Genomic DNA, 5,413 nt, shown 5'->3' with positions numbered 1-5,413 from the left:
ATCAGGGCTGCAGTGATTCCCCCCAACTTCAGGTTGGCGACTGGAGTCAGTAAGTTTACTGGTGAGTCCAAGCCTAACACTTGGCTTGAAGACTACCGAGTGGCTGTCCAGATTGGTGGCGGCAATGATGAAGTGGCCATGAAACACCTTCCTCTGATGTTGGAGGGCTCGGCTAGAGCATGGTTGAATCAGTTGGCACCCAGCAGTATTTATACTTGGGAAGATCTCACCCGAGTGTTTGTCAGAACATTCGAGGGCACTTGCAAACGGCTGGCAGGTTTGACAGAATTACAGTGTTGTGTTCAGAAACCGAATGAACCTTTGAGGGATTATATCCAGAGATGGATCACCCTGCACCACACGGTGGAGGATGTGTCTGATCATCAGGCAATTTGTGCCTTTAAGGAAGGTGTCAAGTATCGGGAGTTGAATCTGAAATTCGGTCGAACAGGAAATATGACTCTGACTCGGATGATGGAGATTGCCACCAAGTATGCCAATGGTGAAGAAGAAGAACGACTCCGGAGTGGCAAGCACAAAACAGTCGCCCATGAAGCCGGAGGAGGAAGTTCCAGTCGGAAGAAGAAACGCAAAGCCGAGCCAGTAGCTCCTGGCGAAGCCTTAGCCGTGATTCAGGGAAAGTTCACGGGGAATCCCAAAGGGTCGTGGAACCCCAAGAAAATAAAAGATCAAGATGGAAACGACGTGCTGGATTTGCCATGCCTTGTCCACACCAAAAAAGATGAAGAGGGTAATTTCATTTACCCGAAGCATACCACTCGGCAGTGTCAACTCCTAATCCAGCAATTCCGAGAGAAACAGCCCAAGGAAAAGGAGAAGGAAGCAGACAAGGCTGAGGATGAGGAAGAGGATGATGATGGTTATCCCCACGAGAATTCCACTCTGATGATTTTTGCTGACGTTGAGAGCAAAAGTCGACTGAAAGTCATCAACAGAGAAGTGAACATGATCGCTCCGGTGACACCCAGTTATTTGAAGTGGTCACAGACTGCCATTACATTCGACCAGTCCGATCATCCAACGCACATAGCCACCCCTGGGAGGCAAGCACTGGTGGTCGACCCGGTGGTCGAAGGCACCCGACTGACAAAGGTCCTGATGGATGGTGGCAGTGGCCTGAACATACTATATGCAGAGACGTTGAAGGGAATGGGCATTCCGATGTCCAGACTCAGCGAAAGTAATATGAGTTTCCACGGGGTCATTCCAGGCAAGAAGGCTGCATCACTCGGCCAGATTGCTCTCGACGTGGTTTTCGGTGATTCCAAAAATTACCGCAAAGAAAATTTGACATTTGAAGTTGTGGATTTCCAGAGTGCCTATCAAGCCATTCTGGGCAGGCCAGCTTATGCACGTTTTATGGCTCGACCATGTTACGTGTACCTCAAATTGAAGATGCCTGGTCCCAAAGGGGTGATCACTATCACTGGTAATCGAAAGAAGGCAGAAGAGTGCTTCCAGAAGGGTTCAAAGATCGCCGATGCACAGATGGCCGTGGCAGAATTACAAGAATATAAGAAAAATGCAGATCCAAGTGATTTGTTGCGAGCCAAGAAGCCAGCCACAGATTCAGCATTTCCAGTCGTCTGGTGAAACGAAGTCGATTCACATTCACCCGACAGACCCCAATGATGCTCCGACTCACATTTCAACCACACTCGACTCCAAATAGGAAGAAGCGCTCATCCAGTTCCTCCGTGAGAACTGGGACATCTTTGCATGAAAACCTTCGGACATGCCAGGTGTTCCCAAGGGACTAGCTGAGCATCGTTTGCGAGTCGACCCAAAAGTGAAACCAGTCAAAGAACATCTTCGACGGTCCGCCGTGCAAAAGAGGAAGGCAATCGGTGAAGAGGTGGCTCGGCTTTTGGCAGCTCAGTTTATCCGTGAAATTTACCACTCTGAGTGGTTAGCTAATGTTGTCATGGTCCCAAAGAAGGAGGACTCACTTTGCATGTGCATTGACTTCAAGCATATCAATCGGGCCTGCCCGAAAGATCACTTTCCTCTCCCTCGCATCGACCAGATAGTTGACTCGACTGCGGGGTGCGAGCGTTTGTCCTTTTTGGACGCCTACTCCGGGTACCACCAGATTCATCTGTATGGACCCGACGAGATAAAAACAACTTTCATCACCCCATTTGGGTCCTTCTGTTATGTCACTATGCCATTCGGTTTGAAAAACATTGGAGCCACATTCATGCTGATGATTCAGAAGTGCCTGCTCACTCAGATCAGTCGGAATGTGGAAGCATACATGGATGACATTGTGGTCAAGTCACGTAAAGGTTCCGACCTACTGACTGACCATGCTGAAACCTTTGCCAACCTCAGAAGGTATGATATCAAGCTCAATCCATCAAAGTGCACGTTTGGAGTTCCGGGCGGAAAATTACTCGGTTTTCTCGTTTCCGAACGAGGGATTGATGCTAACCCAGAGAAAGTGGGTGCTATATTCCGAATGAAACACCCTGTGCGTGTGCATGATGTCCAGAAGCTTACTGGTTGCTTGGCCGCCCTAAGTCGATTCATTTCTCGCCTCGGTGAAAAGGCACTGCCTCTTTATCGACTGATGAAGAAATCAGATAAGTTCGAGTGGACTCCTGAAGCTGATGCAGCATTTGCAGAGCTAAAAGCCCTGCTTTCCACCCAGCCGGTGCTTGCTGCCCCAATCAGCAAAGAGCCTTTACTGCTTTATATAGTAGCCACTGGACAAGTTGTCAGTACAGTACTTACGGTCGAGCGGAAGAAAAGGGAAAAGCCTATAAAGTTCAGCGCCCAGTTTATTATATTTCTGAAGTTCTGACTCCGTCAAAGCAGAGATATCCGCACTATCAGAAGCTCGTTTATGGGATTTACATGACCACGAAGAAGGTTGCACACTGTTTCTCTGATCACTCTGTTACAGTCGTCAGCGACGCTCCATTGTTAGAGATTCTGCATAACAGAGATGCAACTGGTCAAGTGGCAAAATGGGCGATTGAACTCCTTCCCTTAGATATCAAGTTTGAGGCAAATAAGGCTATTAAGTCCCAAGCAATAGCAGATTTTCTCGCTGAGTGGATTGAACAACAACTGCCGACTCAAGTTCACTCGGAGCACTAGACCATGTTCTTTGATGGATCCAAAATGCTGAATGGTTCCGGTGCTAGGGTGGTTCTGGTATCCCCCCAAGGAGACAAGCTCAGATATGTCCTCTAGATTCACTTTGATTCTTCCAATAATGAAGCTGAATATGAAGCACTCCTGTATGGGTTGCGTATGGCCATCTCACTCGGTGTCCGTCGCCTCATGGTCTATGGCGACTCAGATTTGGTAGTCAATCAAGTGATGAAGGAGTGGGATGTCAGAAGCCCAGCCATGACTGGTTATTGCAACGCGGTGAGGAAGCTGGAAAAGAAGTTTGAGGGGTTAGAGCTCCATCACATACCCCGACTGAAAAATCAAGCAGCCGATGACTTGGCAAATATAGGTTCCAAGAGAGAAGCCATTCCCAGCAATGTGTTTTTGGAGCATATTCATACACCGACAGTTCAGGAAGATCCTTTTTTACTGAAGAGCCCCCGCAGCCTAAGAGCGCCACAGATCCGACTGAAGTCGAGGTCCCAGCCGTGGTCGACCTAATCATGGAGGTTCTGGTCATTACTCCCGACTAGACAGTGTTGTACATTGCGTACATCCTTAGGAAGGAACTCCCAGAGGACGAAGAAGAGGCTCGACAGATCGTCCGTCGATCCAAGGCCTTTACTATGATCAGAGGACAACTGTTCAGGGAAAGCGTGACTGGAGTTGGTCAGAAATGCATAACGCCAGAAGAAGGTCGAATGATCCTCAATGAAATCCACTCGGGGACCTGTGGTCACCATGAGTTCTCTCGGGCCATCGTGGCTAAAGCATACTGAGCCGGATTCTATTGGCCACGAGCAAATGAAATGGCGAAAGATATAGTCGATAGATGTGAAGGCTGCTAGTTTTACTCTGACATGTCTCACAAGCCAGCGTCAGCCCTGAAGAACATTCCCCTTGTCTGGCCCTTTGCTGTTTGGGGGTTGGATATGGTTGGACCACTGAGAACTGGTAGGAGTGGATTCACTCATGTGCTCGTAGCAGTCGACAAGTTTACCAAATGGATCGAAGCTAAACCTATCAAGAACCTTGAGGTCAACACCGCTGTCAGTTTTATTAGAGAATTGACATTCAGATATGGAGTTCCACACAGCATCATCACGGACAACAGGTCAAACTTCGATTCTGATGAGTTCAGAGCTTTCTGTGCTTCTCAAGGCACACGAGTCGACTATGCTTCAGTCGCTCACCCGCAGTCGAACGGACAAGCAGAAAGAGCCAATGGCCTAATTCTCAAAGGACTGAAACCCCGACTGATGCATGATCTCAAACACGCAGCAGGCGCTTGGGTCGATGAACTTCCGTCAGTTCTGTGGGGTTTAAGGACAACTCCCAATCGGTCGACCGGACGAACTCCTTTCTTCTTGGTCTATGGAGCCGAAGTTGTTCTGCCAAGTGACCTGCTCCACAACGCACCCCGAGTCGAGCTCTTCTGTGAAGAGGAAGTAGAGCAGGCCCGTCAAGATTCCGTCGATCTCTTAGAGGAGGAAAGAGAGATGGCCTTGATCCGGCCGACCATTTGTCAGCAAGACTTGCATCGATTCCACGCCAGAAATGTGAGGGGTCGAGCCTTTCAAGAAGGAGACCTGGTTCTTCGAGTGGATCAACAGAAACCGCACAAGCTCGCCCCGGCTTGGGAAGGCCCCTTCATCATCACCAAAGTTCTCCACAATGGAGCATACCATCTTTACAGTGTTGAGCATCAAAAAGACAAGCCACAGGCCTTGAACGCAGAGCTGCTCCGCCCCTTTTATACTTAAGCACTCATTCGAATAAAATGTAATAGGAAGTACCTTTGTAATTTGTTCGTCAAAGACAAGAGCTTTTCAGTCTTCTCGCATGATTGTTGTTGCTTTTATTTACCTCTGAAATCCCCCAGTGGGTGGGCTTAGCCGCGAATCCGTTTCGCCTAAGTTCGAAAGAAAATCCTACCGAGTGATGGGTAAGCCTCTCACTCGGGAGGCTTAGCCGCGAATCCATTTCGCCTAAGTTTGTAAAATCCTACCGAGTGGTGAGCAACCCTCCCACTCGGGGGCTTAGCTGCAGTACAGTACTCGCCTAAGTTCTCTCGCTCGGAGACTTAGCTGCAGTCCGGTACTTGCCTAAGTTTAAAAAAATCCTACCGAGTGGAGAGCAATCCTCCCACTCGGGGGCTTAGCTGCAGTCCAGTACTCGCCTAAGTTCTCTGACTCGGAGACTTAGCTGCAGTCCGGTACTCGCCTAAGTTTGAAAAAATCCTACCGAGTGGAGAGCAATCCTCCCACTC

Source organism: Triticum aestivum, chromosome 2A (assembly GCF_018294505.1).
Source record: "Triticum aestivum cultivar Chinese Spring chromosome 2A, IWGSC CS RefSeq v2.1, whole genome shotgun sequence".
NCBI classification, from domain to species: Eukaryota; Viridiplantae; Streptophyta; class Magnoliopsida; order Poales; family Poaceae; genus Triticum; species Triticum aestivum.
This window is presented reverse-complemented; position numbering follows the sequence as displayed.